General features: G+C 40.4%; 9 non-coding genes across 9 annotated transcripts; all 9 read left to right on the forward strand.

Moving 5' to 3' along the window:
- The first annotated feature begins 3,006 nt into the window (after positions 1-3,006).
- TRNAS-CGA (transfer RNA serine (anticodon CGA)) lies at positions 3,007-3,088 on the forward strand. The gene has a single exon. It is a non-coding gene; the product is annotated as a tRNA-Ser (tRNA).
- Positions 3,089-4,369: 1,281 nt separating this feature from the next.
- Positions 4,370-4,441, forward strand: TRNAH-GUG (transfer RNA histidin (anticodon GUG)). Its single transcript has one exon. It is a non-coding gene; the product is annotated as a tRNA-His (tRNA).
- A 2,588-nt stretch (positions 4,442-7,029) lies between these two features.
- Positions 7,030-7,111, forward strand: TRNAS-CGA (transfer RNA serine (anticodon CGA)). The gene has a single exon. It is a non-coding gene; the product is annotated as a tRNA-Ser (tRNA).
- Positions 7,112-8,392: 1,281 nt separating this feature from the next.
- TRNAH-GUG (transfer RNA histidin (anticodon GUG)) lies at positions 8,393-8,464 on the forward strand. Its single transcript has one exon. It is a non-coding gene; the product is annotated as a tRNA-His (tRNA).
- A 2,588-nt stretch (positions 8,465-11,052) lies between these two features.
- Positions 11,053-11,134, forward strand: TRNAS-CGA (transfer RNA serine (anticodon CGA)). The gene has a single exon. It is a non-coding gene; the product is annotated as a tRNA-Ser (tRNA).
- A 3,941-nt stretch (positions 11,135-15,075) lies between these two features.
- Positions 15,076-15,157, forward strand: TRNAS-CGA (transfer RNA serine (anticodon CGA)). The gene has a single exon. It is a non-coding gene; the product is annotated as a tRNA-Ser (tRNA).
- Positions 15,158-19,098: 3,941 nt separating this feature from the next.
- Positions 19,099-19,180, forward strand: TRNAS-CGA (transfer RNA serine (anticodon CGA)). Its single transcript has one exon. It is a non-coding gene; the product is annotated as a tRNA-Ser (tRNA).
- A 3,941-nt stretch (positions 19,181-23,121) lies between these two features.
- Positions 23,122-23,203, forward strand: TRNAS-CGA (transfer RNA serine (anticodon CGA)). Its single transcript has one exon. It is a non-coding gene; the product is annotated as a tRNA-Ser (tRNA).
- A 3,941-nt stretch (positions 23,204-27,144) lies between these two features.
- TRNAS-CGA (transfer RNA serine (anticodon CGA)) lies at positions 27,145-27,226 on the forward strand. Its single transcript has one exon. It is a non-coding gene; the product is annotated as a tRNA-Ser (tRNA).
- The last annotated feature ends 496 nt before the right edge of the window (positions 27,227-27,722 follow it).

Consider the following 27,722-nt stretch of genomic DNA (forward strand, 5'->3'; position numbering starts at 1 on the left):
GTAGATGGATCACTCTCTAACTCTTTCTTGCTTCACATACAAATGGCTTGAAAGGTGCAGGGAAGATGCAGGTCTAATAGACAGAATAGAAGGTCTGTGCCAGGTGGGTTTCTCTGCATTGGTGTTCCATCACAGGTCCGCAAGTGTAATGTGTGAACTTTGACTCCTGGCATTTCACAAGCAGGCGGCCAGGAAACGGTTTCAGCCTATCAACCACTGAGGAGACGCAGCCTCTGAATGAGGAATGAGGAAGCAATGAATACATCCAGCCTATCACAGGAATAGCCCTGAGTGTTCCGAATTATAAATTCTCCATGTCACTGTATGTCGTTGAGCCCAAGTAGCTCGCCGTGATCGTATAGTGGTTAGTACTCTGCGTTGTGGCCGCAGCAACCTCGGTTTGAATCCGAGTCACGGCATTGTGGTTGGCAATGTCACGGCAGTTGGGTGTTAATTTTACAGAATTAGCAAATGTGCCAGTGGTTTTTGTAAAATGTCTATTAAAAACAGATCCTTTCAAATATTTAAACCATCTAACAACAAATGATTTAAACTCGCATGATTATAAGCTGTAGCTATAATGTATTTACTTACATAAATTATCGTTCTTGAACCTATTGGGGGTGGAGGGGGAGCGGAGCTCACCCCCCAGGTGCAGTTGAGTGACCTGTGTTGTGGCTCTCTAGAGGGAAGGCACAAATTTTGCTGTCACCCAGTCCAATCCAGACGTGTATTGGGGCCAGGTTTCAGGCAAATAGAGCAGTAAGTGCAGAACATGTTCACTCTCTAAAAGTGGCATTTCTAAAATAGTAAAGTTAAATCCAACCTCACCAGTAAGTAGGATTTTCAATAAATAAATAAAGCTACTCCTCTCCGATATGGAATTACCAAATAAAAAGTATAGGGGAATACACAGAGCTAACCTATGAGAGGGGTAGACCTCACAGTAGTGAAAAATGAAATAGACTGTTTGGTACTTACAGGACACGCGAACCACCAAAGTACATATCTTATTTTTTACTTACATAGCATCATGCACCTAGGACTACCTAGGGCCTACCTTAGGTGTAAATTATATGTAATAAAAGGGGAGTTTAAGGCTTGGCAAGTAGGCTGGGACTCCCCTGGGAGAACCCTGAGTCTATGCCCAGAACCATAACTCTGCCAGTCGAGTACTTACCTAAAAGCCGATAACTCACTTTTCTTCCATAGGCTAAAATTTCGTTGTTTCACTTGGAAATTCTTCTAAGTGGTGTGGAGTTTTGGAACTTTAAAATATTCATCTAAAATCAGCCGAACAACGAATTCTGATTTACTCACCTGTTATCAGGAGAGACCTCAGTGCTGCATCTTGGAGCTCAGTACTGACCCTGAAAAGTAATTTTAACCGTACTTACCAGTAACTCGAATTTCCTTCCATGGGATATCATTGCCTGCTTTTTGCTGAAAATTTTCTAAGTGTCGATTTTTGAAACTTACAAATATTCTTTAAAAATCGTACCAACTGTGAAAACATAATTGTTTACCTGTTTTAGATAGATGTCCCAGTACTGAGCCCAGGAGCCCAGCACTGGATTACAAAAGTAACGAGAACGTACTTTACCCGTAACTTGAATTTTCTTCCATAGGAAACCATTGACTGTTTTTCGGTGAAATTTCTTCTAAGTGTCGATTTTGCAAACATGTAAATATTCCTTAAAAATCGCCTGTATAACTTAAACGCAGTTTCTCAACTGCTTACAGGTGGTACAGTAGTGCTGGATCTAGGATCCAACACTGACCTAGAAAAAGTAACCATAACCCCACTTACCTGCTAAGTGAATTTCCTTCCATAGGATAACATTGGTAATTTGATCAGCAAAAGTTTCGAAGTGTCAACTTTTAAAATAGCAAAATATTGCTTAAAAATCACAACCGTAACTAAAACGAATTTACTCACTTGTTTCCAAGAACTGTCCCAGGACTGAATCTAGGATCCAGTCCTGGATTTAGAAAAGTAATCCTGAAAGTAATTAATTGCATATAACTTAAAATTCCCATTGAGCTCAATGTATTATTGTGATTCAAATTGTGTTGCCTATTGCAATAAACTGTAACTATGACCTGCAAAAGTCAATTGCCTATTGCAAAGTATTTAACTAAAGCATCTCATTCTGAGAAAGTATATTTTGATACCTATTGTTGGTTCTAAAATAAAACAACAATATCTTTTGTATGCAAACCAATGGCCTAGAGTTCAGTTCTTGAGTGTGTGAGACCATTTGCTGACTGAGTGTGTACAACAAATGTTTTACACTGTACTCTGATACTGCCTTACTGCTCGGCAAGCTACCACTTTAGAGAGTAAGGTTATATCTAACTTTAGCCTCTGCCAAACCTCTGGGGACTGGGGACTCTGTGCACACTGTACCTATTTGGGAACAGTATATACAGAGCCACTTTCTCACAGTAGTGATAAAGTGATTAGAGTCCTAAGGCCAACATAAAGATACAGCAAAACTTGAGGTGAAAAGCAAAAAGGTTGCTGGTAGGCCACCTTAAGGATGCCAGGTCTAACAAAAACTGAACTAAGGATAACATGAATAAAACATCAGGTTTCTCTACTGCATTTGGTGAGACAAGTGGGCCTTCTTTTATCTTCCATTCAAGCAATCTTTGACAGACCCCTTTATTATAGAGCTTTTCAAGGATTAGAGATAAGGCACTTACAAAGGAGTACCAAATACTCAGAGATGGTTGACTTCTGTAATATGGGTCGTAGACTAAAAGCAGCGCAAAAACAGAGTGCAACAGGGTCCAAAAAACTTGAGTGCCACAAGAGAGTTTGAATGCAAGCGTATCCTTTTACAGATCCAGAGATATACTCATGCAATTTTTGTTTTTAGGACAGAACGTGCATGATGAAAAAAACATTGTTTTTAAAAAGCGCATTGCAGAATATCAGTACTTTGATGTGGGAAAACATCAAAACTTTCAAACAAAATATTTGTAGGCAGCTTACAGCAAGTTGTTGTGGCCGAGTGGTTAAGGCAATGGACTCGAAATCCATTGGGGTATTCCCGCGTAGGTTCGAATCCTGCCAACAACGAGGATCTTTTTATTATCGGCTACAATTTCAGAAGTTAACCTTTAGTATTTCTTCCATTTCAGTTTTATAACTAGGTGGCTTATTTTTGTGTCACTATTGCCTCTCCACATATTTGTTATCGCTACCTCTTTCATGTCTTTGCTACACCTCATTCCTACTTTAGCACTGGTGTAAACGCTTCAAATTATTATACCGTTGCTCTCTCATTCATACCTGCGCATGCACTTGAAAGTTACTTTACCAATAAAAGACGCAAAGAGAGAAATAGAACAAAAGTGCTGGCTGGATTGGCAAACACACTTCATAAAACTGCATTTTCTTTTTTATTCTCCCCCGTGTCACATGCTTAACCTCCCCATGTGTAATTTCTCTTAACCTGCTGTCCCAGGAAGAGAATTTCATCTACAGGCCCTTTCTGTGTTTTTTTCCCTAGTCTGTCTTTCCCATTTCTTAGCTGTGTAACTGTTCCTTTACGCGCTCTATTTAAACGCCATCAATCTCATTTGAGCTCCTTGCTCCCGCTTCTGTTTTCTCCACCTCTCATACTGCCAGTTCTCTCTTTCTCTGTGGTTGGTGGCTACTTTCCTGAGCTTCCGAAGCCACGTGGTTCCTGCCTCTTGTTGTCAGACTTGAATTGGAAAAGGAACTATATTAACAAGCCTTTACCACTCACACACGGCAGAAGTTTATACTTTAATTCAGTGAGCTAAGAAAAGCGTGTTGTGGGTCCCCTACGAGCCATGGTGCTTGCTTCATCATGATTTGGCACCAGTCATTAGCCGCAGCACTGCTAATGAGCCACTGAGATCAGTTTCAATATTTACTCAAAAACATAACCATGCAGCCCACCCCTCAACTGTGTATTTATCTTGCTTTTCTGCTGTTCGTGTGATTAGCTGGGAGGAGCTCACGGCGACATCCTCCCTATAAAAGTGTAGATGGATCACTCTCTAACTCTTTCTTGCTTCACATACAAATGGCTTGAAAGGTGCAGGGAAGATGCAGGTCTAATAGACAGAATAGAAGGTCTGTGCCAGGTGGGTTTCTCTGCATTGGTGTCCCATCACAGGTCCGCAAGTGTAATGTGTGATCTTTGACTCCTGGCATTTCACAAGCAGGCGGCCAGGAAACGGTTTCAGCCTATCAACCACTGAGGAGACGAAGCCTCTGAATGAGGAATGAGGAAGCAATGAATACATCCAGCCTATCACAGGAACAGCCCTGAGTGTTCCGAATTATAAATTCTCCATGTCACTGTATGTCGTTGAGCCCAAGTAGCTCGCCGTGATCGTATAGTGGTTAGTACTCTGCGTTGTGGCCGCAGCAACCTCGGTTCGAATCCGAGTCACGGCATTGTGGTTGGCAATATCACGGCAGTTGGGTGTTAATTTTACAGAATTAGCAAATGTACCAGTGGTTTTTGTAAAATGTCTATTAAAAACAGATCCTTTCAAATATTTAAACCATCTAACAACAAATGATTTAAACTCGCATGATTATAAGCTGTAGCTATAATGTATTTACTGACATAAATTATCGTTCTTGAACCTATTGGGGGTGGAGGGGGAGCGGAGCTCACCCCCCAGGTGCAGTTGAGTGACCTGTGTTGTGGCTCTCTAGAGGGAAGGCACAAATTTTGCTGTCACCCAGCCCAATCCAGACGTGTATTGGGGCCAGGTTTCAGGCAAATAGAGCAGTAAGTGCAGAGACATGTTCACTCTCTAAAAGTGGCATTTCTAAAATAGTAAAGTTAAATCCAACCTCACCAGTAAGTAGGATTTTCAATAAATAAATAAAGCTACTCCTCTCCGATATGGAATTACCAAATAAAAAGTATAGGGGAATACACAGAGCTAACCTATGAGAGGGGTAGACCTCACAGTAGTGAAAAATGAAATAGACTGTTTGGTACTTACAGGACACGCGAACCACCAAAGTACATATCTTATGTTTTACTTACATAGCATCATGCACCTAGGACTACCTAGGGCCTACCTTAGGTGTAAATTATATGTAATAAAAGGGGAGTTTAAGGCTTGGCAAGTAGGCTGGGACTCCCCTGGGAGACCCCTGAGTCTATGCCCAGAACCATAACTCTGCCAGTCGAGTACTTACCTAAAAGCCGATAACTCACTTTTCTTCCATAGGCTAACATTGAGTGGTTTCACTTGGAAATTCTTCTAAGTCGTGTGGAGTTTTGGAACTTTAAAATATTCATCTAAAATCAGCCGAACAACGAATTCTGATTTACTCACCTGTTATCAGGAGAGACCTCAGTGCTGCATCTTGGAGCTCAGTACTGACCCTGAAAAGTAATTTTAACCGTACTTACCAGTAACTCGAATTTCCTTCCATGGGATATCATTGCCTGCTTTTTGCTGAAAATTTTCTAAGTGTCGATTTTTGAAACTTACAAATATTCTTTAAAAATCGTACCAACTGTGAAAACGTAATTGTTTACCTGTTTTAGATAGATGTCCCAGTACTGAGCCCAGGAGCCCAGCACTGGATTACAAAAGTAACGAGAACGTACTTTACCCGTAACTTGAATTTTCTTCCATAGGAAACCATTGACTGTTTTTCTGTGAAATTTCTTCTAAGTGTCGATTTTGCAAACATGTAAATATTCCTTAAAAATCGCCTGTATAACTTAAACGCAGTTTCTCAACTGCTTACAGGTGGTACAGTAGTGCTGGATCTAGGATCCAACACTGACCTAGAAAAAGTAACCATAACCCCACTTACCTGCTAAGTGAATTTCCTTCCATAGGATAACATTGGTAATTTGATCAGCAAAAGTTTCGAAGTGTCAACTTTTAAAATAGCAAAATATTGCTTAATAATCACAACCGTAACTAAAACGAATTTACTCACTTGTTTCCAAGAACTGTCCCAGGACTGAATCTAGGATCCAGTCCTGGATTTAGAAAAGTAATCCTGAAAGTAATTAATTGCATATAACTTAAAATTCCCATTGAGCTCAATGTATTATTGTGATTCAAATTGTGTTGCCTATTGCAATAAACTGTAACTATGACCTGCAAAAGTCAATTGCCTATTGCAAAGTATTTAACTAAAGCATCTCATTCTGAGAAAGTATATTTTGATACCTATTGTTGGTTCTAAAATAAAACAACAATATCTTTTGTATGCAAACCAATGGCCTAGAGTTCAGTTCTTGAGTGTGTGAGACCATTTGCTGACTGAGTGTGTACAACAAATGTTTTACACTGTACTCTGATACTGCCTTACTGCTCGGCAAGCTACCACTTTAGAGAGTAAGGTTATATCTAACTTTAGCCTCTGCCAAACCTCTGGGGACTGGGGACTCTGTGCACACTGTACCTATTTGGGAACAGTATATACAGAGCCACTTTCTCACAGTAGTGATAAAGTGATTAGAGTCCTAAGGCCAACATAAAGATACAGCAAAACTTGAGGTGAAAAGCAAAAAGGTTGCTGGTAGGCCACCTTAAGGATGCCAGGTCTAACAAAAACTGAACTAAGGATAACATGAGTAAAACATCAGGTTTCTCTACTGCATTTGGTGAGACAAGTGGGCCTTCTTTTATCTTCCATTCAAGCAATCTTTGACAGACCCCTTTATTATAGAGCTTTTCAAGGATTAGAGATAAGGCACTTACAAAGGAGTCCCAAATACTCAGAGATGGTTGACTTCTGTAATATGGGTCGTAGACTAAAAGCAGCGCAAAAACAGAGTGCAACAGGGTCCAAAAAACTTGAGTGCCACAAGAGAGTTTGAATGCAAGCGTATCCTTTTACAGATCCAGAGATATACTCATGCAATTTTTGTTTTTAGGACAGAACGTGCATGATGAAAAAAACATTGTTTTTAAAAAGCGCATTGCAGAATATCAGTACTTTGATGTGGGAAAACATCAAAACTTTCAAACAAAATATTTGTAGGCAGCTTACAGCAAGTTGTTGTGGCCGAGTGGTTAAGGCAATGGACTCGAAATCCATTGGGGTATTCCCGCGTAGGTTCGAATCCTGCCAACAACGAGGATCTTTTTATTATCGGCTACAATTTCAGAAGTTAACCTTTAGTATTTCTTCCATTTCAGTTTTATAACTAGGTGGCTTATTTTTGTATCACTATTGCCTCTCCACATATTTGTTATCGCTACCTCTTTCATGTCTTTGCTACACCTCATTCCTACTTTAGCACTGGTGTAAACGCTTCAAATTATTATACCGTTGCTCTCTCATTCATACCTGCGCATGCACTTGAAAGTTACTTTACCAATAAAAGACGCAAAGAGAGAAATAGAACAAAAGTGCTGGCTGGATTGGCAAACACACTTCATAAAACTGCATTTTCTTTTTTATTCTCCCCCGTGTCACATGCTTAACCTCCCCATGTGTAATTTCTCTTAACCTGCTGTCCCAGCAAGAGAATTTCATCTACAGGCCCTTTCTGTGTTTTTTTCCCTAGTCTGTCTTTCCCATTTCTTAGCTGTGTAACTGTTCCTTTACGCTCTCTATTTAAACGCCATCAATCTCATTTGAGCTCCTTGCTCCCGCTTCTGTTTTCTCCACCTCTCATACTGCCAGTTCTCTCTTTCTCTGTGGTTGGTGGCTACTTTCCTGAGCTTCCGAAGCCACGTGGTTCCTGCCTCTTGTTGTCAGACTTGAATTGGAAAAGGAACCATATTAACAAGCCTTTACCACTCACACACGGCGGAAGTTTATACTTTAATTCAGTGAGCTAAGAAAAGCGTGTTGTGGGTCCCCTACGAGCCATGGTGCTTGCTTCATCATGATTTGGCACCAGTCATTAGCCGCAGCTCTGCTAATGAGCCACTGAGGTCAGTTTCAATATTTACTCAAAAATATAACCATGCAGCCCACCCCTCAACTGTGTATTTATCTTGCTTTTCTGCTGTTCGTGTGATTAGCTGGGAGGAGCTCACGGCGACATCCTCCCTATAAAAGTGTAGATGGATCACTCTCTAACTCTTTCTTGCTTCACATACAAATGGCTTGAAAGGTGCAGGGAAGATGCACGTCTAATAGACAGAATAGAAGGTCTGTGCCAGGTGGGTTTCTCTGCATTGGTGTCCCATCACAGGTCCGTAAGTGGAATGTGTGATCTTTGACTCCTGGCATTTCACAAGCAGGCGGCCAGGAAACGGTTTCAGCCTATCTACCACTGAGGAGACGCAGCCTCTGAATGAGGAATGAGGAAGCAATGAATACATCCAGCCTATCACAGGAACAGCCCTGAGTGTTCCGAATTATAAATTCTCCATGTCACTGTATGTAGTTGAGCCCAAGTAGCTCGCCGTGATCGTATAGTGGTTAGTACTCTGCGTTGTGGCCGCAGCAACCTCGGTTCGAATCCGAGTCACGGCATTGTGGTTGGCAATGTCACGGCAGTTGGGTGTTAATTTTACAGAATTAGCAAATGTACCAGTGGTTTTTGTAAAATGTATATTAAAAACAGATCCTTTCAAATATTTAAACCATCTAACAACAAATGATTTAAACTCGCATGATTATAAGCTGTAGCTATAATGTATTTACTTACATAAATTATCGTTCTTGAACCTATTGGGGGTGGAGGGGAAGCGGAGCTCACCCCCCAGGTGCAGTTGAGTGACCTGTGTTGTGGCTCTCTAGAGGGAAGGCACAAATTTTGCTGTCACCCAGCCCAATCCAGACGTGTATTGGGGCCAGGTTTCAGGCAAATAGAGCAGTAAGTGCAGAGAAATGTTCACTCTCTAAAAGTGGCATTTCTAAAATAGTAAAGTTAAATCCAACCTCACCAGTAAGTAGGATTTTCAATAAATAAATAAAGCTACTCCTCTCCGATATGGAATTACCAAATAAAAAGTATAGGGGAATACACAGAGCTAACCTATGAGAGGGGTAGACCTCACAGTAGTGAAAAATGAAATAGACTGTTTGGTACTTAAAGGACACACGAACCACCAAAGTACATATCTTATTTTTTACTTACATAGCATCATGCACCTAGGACTACCTAGGGCCTACCTTAGGTGTAAATTATATGTAATAAAAGGGGAGTTTAAGGCTTGGCAAGTAGGCTGGGACTCCCCTGGGAGACCCCTGAGTCTATGCCCAGAACCATAACTCTGCCAGTCGAGTACTTACCTAAAAGCCGATAACTCACTTTTCTTCCATAGGCTAACATTGAGTGGTTTCACTTGGAAATTCTTCTAAGTGGTGTGGAGTTTTGGAACTTTAAAATATTCATCTAAAATCAGCCGAACAACGAATTCTGATTTACTCACCTGTTATCAGGAGAGACCTCAGTGCTGCATCTTGGAGTTCAGTACTGACCCTGAAATGTAATTTTAACCGTACTTACCAGTAACTCGAATTTCCTTCCATGGGATATCATTGCCTGCTTTTTGCTGAAAATTTTCTAAGTGTTGATTTTTGAAACTTACAAATATTCTTTAAAAATCGTACCAACTGTGAAAACGTAATTGTTTACCTGTTTTAGATAGATGTCCCAGTACTGAGCCTAGGAGCCCAGCACTGGATTACAAAAGTAACGAGAACGTACTTTACCCGTAACTTGAATTTTCTTCCATAGGAAACCATTGACTGTTTTTCTGTGAAATTTCTTCTAAGTGTCGATTTTGCAAACATGTAAATATTCCTTAAAAATCGCCTGTATAACTTAAACGCAGTTTCTCAACTGCTTACAGGTGGTACAGTAGTGCTGGATCTAGGATCCAACACTGACCTAGAAAAAGTAACCATAACCCCACTTACCTGCTAAGTGAATTTCCTTCCATAGGATAACATTGGTAATTTGATCAGCAAAAGTTTCGAAGTGTCAACTTTTAAAATAGCAAAATATTGCTTAAAAATCACAACAGTAACTAAAACGAATTTACTCACTTGTTTCCAAGAACTGTCCCAGGACTGAATCTAGGATCCAGTCCTGGATTTAGAAAAGTAATCCTGAAAGTAATTAATTGCATATAACTTAAAATTCCCATTGAGCTCAATGTATTATTGTGATTCAAATTGTGTTGCCTATTGCAATAAACTGTAACTATGACCTGCAAAAGTCAATTGCCTATTGCAAAGTATTTAACTAAAGCATCTCATTCTGAGAAAGTATATTTTGATACCTATTGTTGGTTCTAAAATAAAACAACAATATCTTTTGTATGCAAACCAATGGCCTAGAGTTCAGTTCTTGAGTGTGTGAGACCATTTGCTGACTGAGTGTGTACAACAAATGTTTTACACTGTACTCTGATACTGCCTTACTGCTCGGCAAGCTACCACTTTAGAGAGTAAGGTTATATCTAACTTTAGCCTCTGCCTAACCTCTGGGGACTGGGGACTCTGTGCACACTGTACCTATTTGGGAACAGTATATACAGAGCCACTTTCTCACAGTAGTGATAAAGTGATTAGAGTGCTAAGGCCAACATAAAGATACAGCAAAACGTGAGGTGAAAAGCAAAAAGGTTGCTGGTAGGCCACCTTAAGGATGCCAGGTCTACCAAAAACTGAACTAAGGATAACATGAGTAAAACATCAGGTTTCTCTACTGCATTTGGTGAGACAAGTGGGCCTTCTTTTATCTTCCATTCAAGCAATCTTTGACAGACCCCTTTCTTATAGAGCTTTTCAAGGATTAAAGATAAGGCACTTACAAAGGAGTCCCAAATACTCAGAGATGGTTGACTTCTGTAATATGGGTCGTAGACTAAAAGCAGCGCAAAAACAGAGTGCAACAGGGTCCAAAAAACTTGAGTGCCACAAGGGAGTTTGAATGCAAGCGTATCCTTTTACAGATCCAGAGATATACTCATGCAATTTTTGTTTTTAGGACAGAACGTGCATGATGAAAAAAACATTGTTTTTAAAAAGCGCATTGCAGAATATCAGTACTTTGATGTGGGAAAACTTCAAAACTTTCAAACAAAATATTTGTAGGCAGCTTACAGCAAGTTGTTGTGGCCGAGTTGTTAAGGCGATGGACTCGAAATCCATTGGGGTATCCCCGCACAGGTTCGAATCCTGCCAACAACGAAAATCTTTTTATTTTCGGCTACAATTTCAGAAGTTAACCTTTAGTATTTCTTCCATTTCAGTTTTATAAATAGGTGGCTTATTTTTGTGTCACTATTGCCTCTCCACATATTTGTTATCGCTACCTCTTTCATGTCTTTGCTACACCTCATTCCTACTTTAGCACTGGTGTAAACGCTTCAAATTATTATACCGTTGCTCTCTCATTCATACCTGCGCATGCACTTGAAAGTTACTTTACCAATAAAAGACGCAAAGAGAGAAATAGAACAAAAGTGCTGGCTGGATTGGCAAACACACTTCATAAAACTGCATTTTCTTTTTTATTCTCCCCCGTGTTACATGCTTAACCTCCCCATGTGTAATTTCTCTTAACCTCCTGTCCCAGGAAGAGAATTTCATCTACAGGCTCTTTCTGTGTTTTTTTCCCTAGTCTGTCTTTCCCATTTCTTAGCTGTGTAACTGTTCCTTTACGCGCTCTATTTAAACGCCATCAATCTCATTTGAGCTCCTTGCTCCCGCTTCTGTTTTCTCCACCTCTCATACTGCCAGTTCTCTCTTTCTCTGTGGTTGGTGGCTACTTTCCTGAGCTTCCGAAGCCACGTGGTTCCTGCCTCTTGTTGTCAGACTTGAATTGGAAAAGGAACCATATTAACAAGCCTTTACCACTCACACACGGCGGAAGTTTATACTTTAATTCAGTGAGCTAAGAAAAGCGTGTTGTGGGTCCCCTACGAGCCATGGTGCTTGCTTCATCATGATTTGGCACCAGTCATTAGCCGCAGCTCTGCTAATGAGCCACTGAGGTCAGTTTCAATATTTACTCAAAAACATAACCATGCAGCCCACCCCTCAACTGTGTATTTATCTTGCTTTTCTGCTGTTCGTGTGATTAGCTGGGAGGAGCTCACGGCGACATCCTCCCTATAAAAGTGTAGATGGATCACTCTCTAACTCTTTCTTGCTTCACATACAAATGGCTTGAAAGATGCAGGGAAGATGCAGGTCTAATAGACAGAATAGAAGGTCTGTGCCAGGTGGGTTTCTCTGCATTGGTGTCCCATCACAGGTCCGCAAGTGTAATGTGTGAACTTTGACTCCTGGCATTTCACAAGCAGGCGGCCAGGAAACGGTTTCAGCCTATCAACCACTGAGGAGACGCAGCCTCTGAATGAGGAATGAGGAAGCAATGAATACATCCAGCCTATCACAGGAATAGCCCTGAGTGTTCCGAATTATAAATTCTCCATGTCACTGTATGTCGTTGAGCCCAAGTAGCTCGCCGTGATCGTATAGTGGTTAGTACTCTGCGTTGTGGCCGCAGCAACCTTTGTTTGAATCCGAGTCACGGCATTGTGGTTGGCAATGTCACGGCAGTTGGGTGTTAATTTTACAGAATTAGCAAATGTGCCAGTGGTTTTTGTAAAATGTCTATTAAAAACAGATCCTTTCAAATATTTAAACCATCTAACAACAAATGATTTAAACTCGCATGATTATAAGCTGTAGCTATAATGTATTTACTTACATAAATTATCGTTCTTGAACCTATTGGGGGTGGAGGGGGAGCGGAGCTCACCCCCCAGGTGCAGTTGAGTGACCTGTGTTGTGGCTCTCTAGAGGGAAGGCACAAATTTTGCTGTCACCCAGCCCAATCCAGACGTGTATTGGGGCCAGGTTTCAGGCAAATAGAGCAGTAAGTGCAGAGAAATGTTCACTCTCTAAAAGTGGCATTTCTAAAATAGTAAAGTTAAATCCAACCTCACCAGTAAGTAGGATTTTCAATAAATAAATAAAGCTACTCCTCTCCGATATGGAATTACCAAATAAAAAGTATAGGGGAATACACAGAGCTAACCTATGAGAGGGGTAGACCTCACAGTAGTGAAAAATGAAATAGACTGTTTGGTACTTACAGGACACGCGAACCACCAAAGTACATATCTTATTTTTTACTTACATAGCATCATGCACCTAGGACTACCTAGGGCCTACCTTAGGTGTAAATTATATGTAATAAAAGGGGAGTTTAAGGCTTGGCAAGTAGGCTGGGACTCCCCTGGGAGACCCCTGAGTCTATGCCCAGAACCATAACTCTGCCAGTTGAGTACTTACCTAAAAGCCGATAACTCACTTTTCTTCCATAGGCTAACATTGAGTGGTTTCACTTGGAAATTCTTCTAAGTGGTGTGGAGTTTTGGAACTTTAAAATATTCATCTAAAATCAGCCGAACAACGAATTCTGATTTACTCACCTGTTATCAGGCGAGACCTCAGTGCTGCATCTTGGAGCTCAGTACTGACCCTGAAAAGTAATTTTAACCGTACTTACCAGTAACTCGAATTTCCTTCCATGGGATATCATTGCCTGCTTTTTGCTGAAAATTTTCTAAGTGTCGATTTTTGAAACTTACAAATATTCTTTAAAAATCGTACCAACTGTGAAAACGTAATTGTTTACCTGTTTTAGATAGATGTCCCAGTACTGAGCCTAGGAGCCCAGCACTGGATTACAAAAGTAACGAGAACGTACTTTACCCGTAACTTGAATTTTCTTCCATAGGAAACCATTGACTGTTTTTCTGTGAAATTTCTTCTAAGTGTCGATTTTGCAAACATGTAAATATTCCTTAAAAATCGCCTGTATAACTTAAACGCAGTTTCTCAACTGCTTACAGGTGGTACAGTAGTGCTGGATGTAGGATCCAACACTGACCTAGAAAAAGTAACCATAACCCCACTTACCTGCTAAGTGAATTTCCTTCCATAGGATAACATTGGTAATTTGATCAGCAAAAGTTTCTAAGTGTCAACTTTTAAAATAGCAAAATATTGCTTAAAAATCACAACAGTAACTAAAACGAATTTACTCACTTGTTTCCAAGAACTGTCCCAGGACTGAATCTAGGATCCAGTCCTGGATTTAGAAAAGTAATCCTGAAAGTAATTAATTGCATATAACTTAAAATTCCCATTGAGCTCAATGTATTATTGTGATTCAAATTGTGTTGCCTATTGCAATAAACTGTAACTATGACCTGCAAAAGTCAATTGCCTATTGCAAAGTATTTATCTAAAGCATCTCATTCTGAGAAAGTATATTTTGATACCTATTGTTGGTTCTAAAATAAAACAACAATATCTTTTGTATGCAAACCAATGGCCTAGAGTTCAGTTCTTGAGTGTGTGAGACCATTTGCTGACTGAGTGTGTACAACAAATGTTTTACACTGTACTCTGATACTGCCTTACTGCTCGGCAAGCTACCACTTTAGAGAGTAAGGTTATATCTAACTTTAGCCTCTGCCTAACCTCTGGGGACTGGGGACTCTGTGCACACTGTACCTATTTGGGAACAGTATATACAGAGCCACTTTCTCACAGTAGTGATAAAGTGATTAGAGTGCTAAGGCCAACATAAAGATACAGCAAAACGTGAGGTGAAAAGCAAAAAGGTTGCTGGTAGGCCACCTTAAGGATGCCAGGTCTACCAAAAACTGAACAAAGGATAACATGAGTAAAACATCAGGTTTCTCTACTGCATTTGGTGAGACAAGTGGGCCTTCTTTTATCTTCCATTCAAGCAATCTTTGACAGACCCCTTTATTATAGAGCTTTTCAAGGATTAAAGATAAGGCACTTACAAAGGAGTCCCAAATACTCAGAGATGGTTGACTTCTGTAATATGGGTCGTAGACTAAAAGCAGCGCAAAAACAGAGTGCAACAGGGTCCAAAAAACTTGAGTGCCACAAGGGAGTTTGAATGCAAGCGTATCCTTTTACAGATCCAGAGATATACTCATGCAATTTTTGTTTTTAGGACAGAACGTGCATGATGAAAAAAACATTGTTTTTAAAAAGCGCATTGCAGAATATCAGTACTTTGATGTGGGAAAACTTCAAAACTTTCAAACAAAATATTTGTAGGCAGCTTACAGCAAGTTGTTGTGGCCGAGTGGTTAAGGCGATGGACTCGAAATCCATTGGGGTATCCCCGCGCAGGTTCGAATCCTGCCAACAACGAAAATCTTTTTATTATCGGCTACAATTTCAGAAGTTAACCTTTAGTATTTCTTCCATTTCAGTTTTATAAATAGGTGGCTTATTTTTGTGTCACTATTGCCTCTCCACATATTTGTTATCGCTACCTCTTTCATGTCTTTGCTACACCTCATTCCTACTTTAGCACTGGTGTAAACGCTTCAAATTATTATACCGTTGCTCTCTCATTCATACCTGCGCATGCACTTGAAAGTTACTTTACCAATAAAAGACGCAAAGAGAGAAATAGAACAAAAGTGCTGGCTGGATTGGCAAACACACTTCATAAAACTGCATTTTCTTTTTTATTCTCCCCCGTGTTACATGCTTAACCTCCCCATGTGTAATTTCTCTTAACCTCCTGTCCCAGGAAGAGAATTTCATCTACAGGCTCTTTCTGTGTTTTTTTCCCTAGTCTGTCTTTCCCATTTCTTAGCTGTGTAACTGTTCCTTTACGCGCTCTATTTAAACGCCATCAATCTCATTTGAGCTCCTTGCTCCCGCTTCTGTTTTCTCCACCTCTCATACTGCCAGTTCTCTCTTTCTCTGTGGTTGGTGGCTACTTTCCTGAGCTTCCGAAGCCACGTGGTTCCTGCCTCTTGTTGTCAGACTTGAATTGGAAAAGGAACCATATTAACAAGCCTTTACCACTCACACACGGCGGAAGTTTATACTTTAATTCAGTGAGCTAAGAAAAGCGTGTTGTGGGTCCCCTACGAGCCATGGTGCTTGCTTCATCATGATTTGGCACCAGTCATTAGCCGCAGCTCTGCTAATGAGCCACTGAGGTCAGTTTCAATATTTACTTAAAAACATAACCATGCAGCCCACCCCTCAACTGTGTATTTATCTTGCTTTTCTGCTGTTCGTGTGATTAGCTGGGAGGAGCTCACGGCGACATCCTCCCTATAAAAGTGTAGATGGATCACTCTCTAACTCTTTCTTGCTTCACATACAAATGGCTTGAAAGATGCAGGGAAGATGCAGGTCTAATAGACAGAATAGAAGGTCTGTGCCAGGTGGGTTTCTCTGCATTGGTGTCCCATCACAGGTCCGCAAGTGTAATGTGTGAACTTTGACTCCTGGCATTTCCCAAGCAGGCGGCCAGGAAACGGTTTCAGCCTATCAACCACTGAGGAGACGCAGCCTCTGAATAAGGAATGAGGAAGCAATGAATACATCCAGCCTATCACAGGAATAGCCCTGAGTGTTCCGAATTATAAATTCTCCATGTCACTGTATGTCGCTGAGCCCAAGTAGCTCGCCGTGATCGTATAGTGGTTAGTACTCTGCGTTGTGGCCGCAGCAACCTTGGTTTGAATCCGAGTCACGGCATTGTGGTTGGCAATGTCACGGCAGTTGGGTGTTAATTTTACAGAATTAGCAAATGTGCCAGTGGTTTTTGTAAAATGTCTATTAAAAACAGATCCTTTCAAATATTTAAACCATCTAACAACAAATGATTTAAACTCGCATGATTATAAGCTGTAGCTATAATGTATTTACTTACATAAATTATCGTTCTTGAACCTATTGGGGGTGGAGGGGGAGCGGAGCTCACCCCCCAGGTGCAGTTGAGTGACCTGTGTTGTGGCTCTCTAGAGGGAAGGCACAAATTTTGCTGTCACCCAGCCCAATCCAGACGTGTATTGGGGCCAGGTTTCAGGCAAATAGAGCAGTAAGTGCAGAGAAATGTTCACTCTCTAAAAGTGGCATTTCTAAAATAGTAAAGTTAAATCCAACCTCACCAGTAAGTAGGATTTTCAATAAATAAATAAAGCTACTCCTCTCCGATATGGAATTACCAAATAAAAAGTATAGGGGAATACACAGAGCTAACCTATGAGAGGGGTAGACCTCACAGTAGTGAAAAATGAAATAGACTGTTTGGTACTTACAGGACACGCGAACCACCAAAGTACATATCTTATTTTTTACTTACATAGCATCATGCACCTAGGACTACCTAGGGCCTACCTTAGGTGTAAATTATATGTAATAAAAGGGGAGTTTAAGGCTTGGCAAGTAGGCTGGGACTCCCCTGGGAGACCCCTGAGTCTATGCCCAGAACCATAACTCTGCCAGTCGAGTACTTACCTAAAAGCCGATAACTCACTTTTCTTCCATAGGCTAACATTGAGTGGTTTCACTTGGAAATTCTTCTAAGTGGTGTGGAGTTTTGGAACTTTAAAATATTCATCTAAAATCAGCCGAACAACGAATTCTGATTTACTCACCTGTTATCAGGAGAGACCTCAGTGCTGCATCTTGGAGCTCAGTACTGACCCTGAAAAGTAATTTTAACCGTACTTACCAGTAACTCGAATTTCCTTCCATGGGATATCATTGCCTGCTTTTTGCTGAAAATTTTCTAAGTGTCGATTTTTGAAACTTACAAATATTCTTTAAAAATCGTACCAACTGTGAAAACGTAATTGTTTACCTGTTTTAGATAGATGTCCCAGTACTGAGCCTAGGAGCCCAGCACTGGATTACAAAAGTAACGGGAACGTACTTTACCCATAACTTGAATTTTCTTCCATAGGAAACCATTGAGTGTTTTTCTGTGAAATTTCTTCTAAGTGTCGATTTTGCAAACATGTAAATATTCCTGAAAAATCGCCTGTATAACTTAAACGCAGTTTCTCAACTGCTTACAGGTGGTACAGTAGTGCTGGATCTAGGATCCAACACTGACCTAGAAAAAGTAACCATAACCTCACTTACCTGCTAAGTGAATTTCCTTCCATAGGATAACATTGGTAATTTGATCAGCAAAAGTTTCGAAGTGTCAACTTTTAAAATAGCAAAATATTGCTTAAAAATCACAACAGTAACTAAAACGAATTTACTCACTTGTTTCCAAGAACTGTCCCAGGACTGAATCTAGGATCCAGTCCTGGATTTAGAAAAGTAATCCTGAAAGTAATTAATTGCATATAACTTAAAATTCCCATTGAGCTCAATGTATTATTGTGATTCAAATTGTGTTGCCTATTGCAATAAACTGTAACTATGACCTGCAAAAGTCAATTGCCTATTGCAAAGTATTTATCTAAAGCATCTCATTCTGAGAAAGTATATTTTGATACCTATTGTTGGTTCTAAAATAAAACAACAATATCTTTTGTATGCAAACCAATGGCCTAGAGTTCAGTTCTTGAGTGTGTGAGACCATTTGCTGACTGAGTGTGTACAACAAATGTTTTACACTGTACTCTGATACTGCCTTACTGCTCGACAAGCTACCACTTTAGAGAGTAAGGTTATATCTAACTTTAGCCTCTGCCTAACCTCTGGGGACTGGGGACTCTGTGCACACCGTACCTATTTGGGAACAGTATATACAGAGCCACTTTCTCACAGTAGTGATAAAGTGATTAGAGTGCTAAGGCCAACATAAAGATACAGCAAAACGTGAGGTGAAAAGCAAAAAGGTTGCTGGTAGGCCACCTTAAGGATGCCAGGTCTACCAAAAACTGAACAAAGGATAACATGAGTAAAACATCAGGTTTCTCTACTGCATTTGGTGAGACAAGTGGGCCTTCTTTTATCTTCCATTCAAGCAATCTTTGACAGACCCCTTTATTATAGAGCTTTTCAAGGATTAAAGATAAGGCACTTACAAAGGAGTCCCAAATACTCAGAGATGGTTGACTTCTGTAATATGGGTCGTAGACTAAAAGCAGCGCAAAAACAGAGTGCAACAGGGTCCAAAAAACTTGAGTGCCACAAGGGAGTTTGAATGCAAGCGTATCCTTTTACAGATCCAGAGATATACTCATGCAATTTTTGTTTTTAGGACAGAACGTGCATGATGAAAAAAACATTGTTTTTAAAAAGCGCATTGCAGAATATCAGTACTTTGATGTGGGAAAACTTCAAAACTTTCAAACAAAATATTTGTAGGCAGCTTACAGCAAGTTGTTGTGGCCGAGTGGTTAAGGCGATGGACTCGAAATCCATTGGGGTATCCCCGCGCAGGTTCGAATCCTGCCAACAACGAAAATCTTTTTATTATCGGCTACAATTTCAGAAGTTAACCTTTAGTATTTCTTCCATTTCAGTTTTATAAATAGGTGGCTTATTTTTGTGTCACTATTGCCTCTCCACATATTTGTTATCGCTACCTCTTTCATGTCTTTGCTACACCTCATTCCTACTTTAGCACTGGTGTAAACGCTTCAAATTATTATACCGTTGCTCTCTCATTCATACCTGCGCATGCACTTGAAAGTTACTTTACCAATAAAAGACGCAAAGAGAGAAATAGAACAAAAGTGCTGGCTGGATTGGCAAACACACTTCATAAAACTGCATTTTCTTTTTTATTCTCCCCCGTGTTACATGCTTAACCTCCCCATGTGTAATTTCTCTTAACCTCCTGTCCCAGGAAGAGAATTTCATCTACAGGCTCTTTCTGTGTTTTTTTCCCTAGTCTGTCTTTCCCATTTCTTAGCTGTGTAACTGTTCCTTTACGCGCTCTATTTAAACGCCATCAATCTCATTTGAGCTCCTTGCTCCCGCTTCTGTTTTCTCCACCTCTCATACTGCCAGTTCTCTCTTTCTCTGTGGTTGGTGGCTACTTTCCTGAGCTTCCGAAGCCACGTGGTTCCTGCCTCTTGTTGTCAGACTTGAATTGGAAAAGGAACCATATTAACAAGCCTTTACCACTCACACACGGCGGAAGTTTATACTTTAATTCAGTGAGCTAAGAAAAGCGTGTTGTGGGTCCCCTACGAGCCATGGTGCTTGCTTCATCATGATTTGGCACCAGTCATTAGCCGCAGCTCTGCTAATGAGCCACTGAGGTCAGTTTCAATATTTACTTAAAAACATAACCATGCAGCCCACCCCTCAACTGTGTATTTATCTTGCTTTTCTGCTGTTCGTGTGATTAGCTGGGAGGAGCTCACGGCGACATCCTCCCTATAAAAGTGTAGATGGATCACTCTCTAACTCTTTCTTGCTTCACATACAAATGGCTTGAAAGATGCAGGGAAGATGCAGGTCTAATAGACAGAATAGAAGGTCTGTGCCAGGTGGGTTTCTCTGCATTGGTGTCCCATCACAGGTCCGCAAGTGTAATGTGTGAACTTTGACTCCTGGCATTTCCCAAGCAGGCGGCCAGGAAACGGTTTCAGCCTATCAACCACTGAGGAGACGCAGCCTCTGAATAAGGAATGAGGAAGCAATGAATACATCCAGCCTATCACAGGAATAGCCCTGAGTGTTCCGAATTATAAATTCTCCATGTCACTGTATGTCGCTGAGCCCAAGTAGCTCGCCGTGATCGTATAGTGGTTAGTACTCTGCGTTGTGGCCGCAGCAACCTTGGTTTGAATCCGAGTCACGGCATTGTGGTTGGCAATGTCACGGCAGTTGGGTGTTAATTTTACAGAATTAGCAAATGTGCCAGTGGTTTTTGTAAAATGTCTATTAAAAACAGATCCTTTCAAATATTTAAACCATCTAACAACAAATGATTTAAACTCGCATGATTATAAGCTGTAGCTATAATGTATTTACTTACATAAATTATCGTTCTTGAACCTATTGGGGGTGGAGGGGGAGCGGAGCTCACCCCCCAGGTGCAGTTGAGTGACCTGTGTTGTGGCTCTCTAGAGGGAAGGCACAAATTTTGCTGTCACCCAGCCCAATCCAGACGTGTATTGGGGCCAGGTTTCAGGCAAATAGAGCAGTAAGTGCAGAGAAATGTTCACTCTCTAAAAGTGGCATTTCTAAAATAGTAAAGTTAAATCCAACCTCACCAGTAAGTAGGATTTTCAATAAATAAATAAAGCTACTCCTCTCCGATATGGAATTACCAAATAAAAAGTATAGGGGAATACACAGAGCTAACCTATGAGAGGGGTAGACCTCACAGTAGTGAAAAATGAAATAGACTGTTTGGTACTTACAGGACACGCGAACCACCAAAGTACATATCTTATTTTTTACTTACATAGCATCATGCACCTAGGACTACCTAGGGCCTACCTTAGGTGTAAATTATATGTAATAAAAGGGGAGTTTAAGGCTTGGCAAGTAGGCTGGGACTCCCCTGGGAGACCCCTGAGTCTATGCCCAGAACCATAACTCTGCCAGTCGAGTACTTACCTAAAAGCCGATAACTCACTTTTCTTCCATAGGCTAACATTGAGTGGTTTCACTTGGAAATTCTTCTAAGTGGTGTGGAGTTTTGGAACTTTAAAATATTCATCTAAAATCAGCCGAACAACGAATTCTGATTTACTCACCTGTTATCAGGAGAGACCTCAGTGCTGCATCTTGGAGCTCAGTACTGACCCTGAAATGTAATTTTAACCGTACTTACCAGTAACTCGAATTTCCTTCCATGGGATATCATTGCCTGCTTTTTGCTGAAAATTTTCTAAGTGTCGATTTTTGAAACTTACAAATATTCTTTAAAAATCGTACCAACTGTGAAAACGTAATTGTTTACCTGTTTTAGATAGATGTCCCAGTACTGAGCCTAGGAGCCCAGCACTGGATTACAAAAGTAACGGGAACGTACTTTACCCATAACTTGAATTTTCTTCCATAGGAAACCATTGAGTGTTTTTCTGTGAAATTTCTTCTAAGTGTCGATTTTGCAAACATGTAAATATTCCTTAAAAATCGCCTGTATAACTTAAACGCAGTTTCTCAACTGCTTACAGGTGGTACAGTAGTGCTGGATCTAGGATCCAACACTGACCTAGAAAAAGTAACCATAACCCCACTTACCTGCTAAGTGAATTTCCTTCCATAGGATAACATTGGTAATTTGATCAGCAAAAGTTTCGAAGTGTCAACTTTTAAAATAGGAAAATATTGCTTAAAAATCACAACAGTAACTAAAACGAATTTACTCACTTGTTTCCAAGAACTGTCCCAGGACTGAATCTAGGATCCAGTCCTGGATTTAGAAAAGTAATCCTGAAAGTAATTAATTGCATATAACTTAAAATTCCCATTGAGCTCAATGTATTATTGTGATTCAAATTGTGTTGCCTATTGCAATAAACTGTAACTATGACCTGCAAAAGTCAATTGCCTATTGCTAAGTATTTAACTAAAGCATCTCATTCTGAGAAAGTATATTTTGATACCTATTGTTGGTTCTAAAATAAAACAACAATATCTTTTGTATGCAAACCAATGGCCTAGAGTTCAGTTCTTGAGTGTGTGAGACCATTTGCTGACTGAGTGTGTACAACAAATGTTTTACACTGTACTCTGATACTGCCTTACTGCTCGGCAAGCTACCACTTTAGAGAGTAAGGTTATATCTAACTTTAGCCTCTGCCTAACCTCTGGGGACTGGGGACTCTGTGCACACTGTACCTATTTGGGAACAGTATATACAGAGCCACTTTCTCACAGTAGTGATAAAGTGATTAGAGTGCTAAGGCCAACATAAAGATACAGCAAAACGTGAGGTGAAAAGCAAAAAGGTTGCTGGTAGGCCACCTTAAGGATGCCAGGTCTACCAAAAACTGAACAAAGGATAACATGAGTAAAACATCAGGTTTCTCTACTGCATTTGGTGAGACAAGTGGGCCTTCTTTTATCTTCCATTCAAGCAATCTTTGACAGACCCCTTTATTATAGAGCTTTTCAAGGATTAAAGATAAGGCACTTACAAAGGAGTCCCAAATACTCAGAGATGGTTGACTTCTGTAATATGGGTCGTAGACTAAAAGCAGCGCAAAAACAGAGTGCAACAGGGTCCAAAAAACTTGAGTGCCACAAGGGAGTTTGAATGCAAGCGTATCCTTTTACAGATCCAGAGATATACTCATGCAATTTTTGTTTTTAGGACAGAACGTGCATGATGAAAAAAACATTGTTTTTAAAAAGCGCATTGCAGAATATCAGTACTTTGATGTGGGAAAACTTCAAAACTTTCAAACAAAATATTTGTAGGCAGCTTACAGCAAGTTGTTGTGGCCGAGTGGTTAAGGCGATGGACTCGAAATCCATTGGGGTATCCCCGCGCAGGTTCGAATCCCGCCAACAACGAAAATCTTTTTATTATCGGCTACAATTTCAGAAGTTAACCTTTAGTATTTCTTCCATTTCAGTTTTATAAATAGGTGGCTTATTTTTGTGTCACTATTGCCTCTCCACATATTTGTTATCGCTACCTCTTTCATGTCTTTGCTACACCTCATTCCTACTTTAGCACTGGTGTAAACGCTTCAAATTATTATACCGTTGCTCTCTCATTCATACCTGCGCATGCACTTGAAAGTTACTTTACCAATAAAAGACGCAAAGAGAGAAATAGAACAAAAGTGCTGGCTGGATTGGCAAACACACTTCATAAAACTGCATTTTCTTTTTTATTCTCCCCCGTGTTACATGCTTAACCTCCCCATGTGTAATTTCTCTTAACCTGCTGTCCCAGGAAGAGAATTTCATCTACAGGCTCTTTCTGTGTTTTTTTCCCTAGTCTGTCTTTCCCATTTCTTAGCTGTGTAACTGTTCCTTTACGCGCTCTATTTAAACGCCATCAATCTCATTTGAGCTCCTTGCTCCCGCTTCTGTTTTCTCCACCTCTCATACTGCCAGTTCTCTCTTTCTCTGTGGTTGGTGGCTACTTTCCTGTGCTTCCGAAGCCACGTGGTTCCTGCCTCTTGTTGTCAGACTTGAATTGGAAAAGGAACCATATTAACAAGCTTTTACCACTCACACACGGCGGAAGTTTATACTTTAATTCAGTGAGCTAAGAAAAGCGTGTTGTGGGTCCCCTACGAGCCATGGTGCTTGCTTCATCATGGTTTGGCACCAGTCATTAGCCGCAGCTCTGCTAATGAGCCACTGAGGTCAGTTTCAATATTTACTCAAAAACATAACCATGCAGCCCACCCCTCAACTGTGTATTTATCTTGCTTTTCTGCTGTTCGTGTGATTAGCTGGGAGGAGCTCACGGCGACATCCTCCCTATAAAAGTGTAGATGGATCACTCTCTAACTCTTTCTTGCTTCACATACAAATGGCTTGAAAGATGCAGGGAAGATGCAGGTCTAATAGACAGAATAGAAGGTCTGTGCCAGGTGGGTTTCTCTGCATTGGTGTCCCATCACAGGTCCGCAAGTGTAATGTGTGAACTTTGACTCCTGGCATTTCACAAGCAGGCGGCCAGGAAACGGTTTCAGCCTATCAACCACTGAGGAGACGCAGCCTCTGAATGAGGAATGAGGAAGCAATGAATACATCCAGCCTATCACAGGAATAGCCCTGAGTGTTCCGAATTATAAATTCTCCATGTCACTGTATGTCGTTGAGCCCAAGTAGCTCGCCGTGATCGTATAGTGGTTAGTACTCTGCGTTGTGGCCGCAGCAACCTTGGTTTGAATCCGAGTCACGGCATTGTGGTTGGCAATGTCACGGCAGTTGGGTGTTAATTTTACAGAATTAGCAAATGTGCCAGTGGTTTTTGTAAAATGTCTATTAAAAACAGATCCTTTCAAATATTTAAACCATCTAACAACAAATTATTTAAACTCGCATGATTATAAGCTGTAGCTATAATGTATTTACTTACATAAATTATCGTTCTTGAACCTATTGGGGGTGGAGGGGGAGCGGAGCTCACCCCCCAGGTGCAGTTGAGTGACCTGTGTTGTGGCTCTCTAGAGGGAAGGCACAAATTTTGCTGTCACCCAGCCCAATCCAGACGTGTATTGGGGCCAGGTTTCAGGCAAATAGAGCAGTAAGTGCAGAGAAATGTTCACTCTCTAAAAGTGGCATTTCTAAAATAGTAAAGTTAAATCCAACCTCACCAGTAAGTAGGATTTTCAATAAATAAATAAAGCTACTCCTCTCCGATATGGAATTACCAAATAAAAAGTATAGGGGAATACACAGAGCTAACCTATGAGAGGGGTAGACCTCACAGTAGTGAAAAATGAAATAGACTGTTTGGTACTTACAGGACACGCGAACCACCAAAGTACATATCTTATTTTTTACTTACATAGCATCATGCACCTAGGACTACCTAGGGCCTACCTTAGGTGTAAATTATATGTAATAAAAGGGGAGTTTAAGGCTTGGCAAGTAGGCTGGGACTCCCCTGGGAGACCCCTGAGTCTATGCCCAGAACCATAACTCTGCCAGTCGAGTACTTACCTAAAAGCCGATAACTCACTTTTCTTCCATAGGCTAACATTGAGTGGTTTCACTTGGAAATTCTTCTAAGTGGTGTGGAGTTTTGGAACTTTAAAATATTCATCTAAAATCAGCCGAACAACGAATTCTGATTTACTCACCTGTTATCAGGAGAGACCTCAGTGCTGCATCTTGGAGCTCAGTACTGACCCTGAAATGTAATTTTAACCGTACTTACCAGTAACTCGAATTTCCTTCCATGGGATATCATTGCCTGCTTTTTGCTGAAAATTTTCTAAGTGTCGATTTTTGAAACTTAAAAATATTCTTTAAAAATCGTACCAACTGTGAAAACGTAATTGTTTACCTGTTTTAGATAGATGTCCCAGTACTGAGCCTAGGAGCCCAGCACTGGATTACAAAAGTAACGAGAACGTACTTTACCCATAACTTGAATTTTCTTCCATAGGAAACCATTGAGTGTTTTTCTGTGAAATTTCTTCTAAGTGTCGATTTTGCAAACATGTAAATATTCCTGAAAAATCGCCTGTATAACTTAAACGCAGTTTCTCAACTGCTTACAGGTGGTACAGTAGTGCTGGATCTAGGATCCAACACTGACCTAGAAAAAGTAACCATAACCTCACTTACCTGCTAAGTGAATTTCCTTCCATAGGATAACATTGGTAATTTGATCAGCAAAAGTTTCGAAGTGTCAACTTTTAAAATAGCAAAATATTGCTTAAAAATCACAACAGTAACTAAAACGAATTTACTCACTTGTTTCCAAGAACTGTCCCAGGACTGAATCTAGGATCCAGTCCTGGATTTAGAAAAGTAATCCTGAAAGTAATTAATTGCATATAACTTAAAATTCCCATTGAGCTCAATGTATTATTGTGATTCAAATTGTGTTGCCTATTGCAATAAACTGTAACTATGACCTGCAAAAGTCAATTGCCTATTGCAAAGTATTTATCTAAAGCATCTCATTCTGAGAAAGTATATTTTGATACCTATTGTTGGTTCTAAAATAAAACAACAATATCTTTTGTATGCAAACCAATGGCCTAGAGTTCAGTTCTTGAGTGTGTGAGACCATTTGCTGACTGAGTGTGTACAACAAATGTTTTACACTGTACTCTGATACTGCCTTACTGCTCGGCAAGCTACCACTTTAGAGAGTAAGGTTATATCTAACTTTAGCCTCTGCCTAACCTCTGGGGACTGGGGACTCTGTGCACACTGTACCTATTTGGGAACAGTATATACAGAGCCACTTTCTCACAGTAGTGATAAAGTGATTAGAGTGCTAAGGCCAACATAAAGATACAGCAAAACGTGAGGTGAAAAGCAAAAAGGTTGCTGGTAGGCCACCTTAAGGATGCCAGGTCTACCAAAAACTGAACAAAGGATAACATGAGTAAAACATCAGGTTTCTCTACTGCATTTGGTGAGACAAGTGGGCCTTCTTTTATCTTCCATTCAAGCAATCTTTGACAGACCCCTTTATTATAGAGCTTTTCAAGGATTAAAGATAAGGCACTTACAAAGGAGTCCCAAATACTCAGAGATGGTTGACTTCTGTAATATGGGTCGTAGACTAAAAGCAGCGCAAAAACAGAGTGCAACAGGGTCCAAAAAACTTGAGTGCCACAAGAGAGATTGAATGCAAGCGTATCCTTTTACAGATCCAGAGATATACTCATGCAATTTTTGTTTTTAGGACAGAACGTGCATGATGAAAAAAACATTGTTTTTAAAAAGCGCATTGCAGAATATCAGTACTTTGATGTGGGAAAACTTCAAAACTTTCAAACAAAATATTTGTAGGCAGCTTACAGCAAGTTGTTGTGGCCGAGTGGTTAAGGCGATGGGCTCGAAATCCATTGGGGTATCCCCGCGCAGGTTCGAATCCTGCCAACAACGAAAATCTTTTTATTATCGGCTACAATTTCAGAAGTTAACCTTTAGTATTTCTTCCATTTCAGTTTTATAAATAGGTGGCTTATTTTTGTGTCACTATTGCCTCTCCACATATTTGTTATCGCTACCTCTTTCATGTCTTTGCTACACCTCATTCCTACTTTAGCACTGGTGTAAACGCTTCAAATTATTATACCGTTGCTCTCTCATTCATACCTGCGCATGCACTTGAAAGTTACTTTACCAATAAAAGACGCAAAGAGAGAAATAGAACAAAAGTGCTGGCTGGATTGGCAAACACACTTCATAAAACTGCATTTTCTTTTTTATTCTCCCCCGTGTTACATGCTTAACCTCCCCATGTGTAATTTCTCTTAACCTCCTGTCCCAGGAAGAGAATTTCATCTACAGGCTCTTTCTGTGTTTTTTTCCCTAGTCTGTCTTTCCCATTTCTTAGCTGTGTAACTGTTCCTTTACGCGCTCTATTTAAACACCATCA

The sequence above is a fragment of the Triturus cristatus genome, chromosome 12 (assembly GCF_964204655.1).
Source record: "Triturus cristatus chromosome 12, aTriCri1.1, whole genome shotgun sequence".
NCBI lineage: Eukaryota > Metazoa > Chordata > Amphibia > Caudata > Salamandridae > Triturus > Triturus cristatus.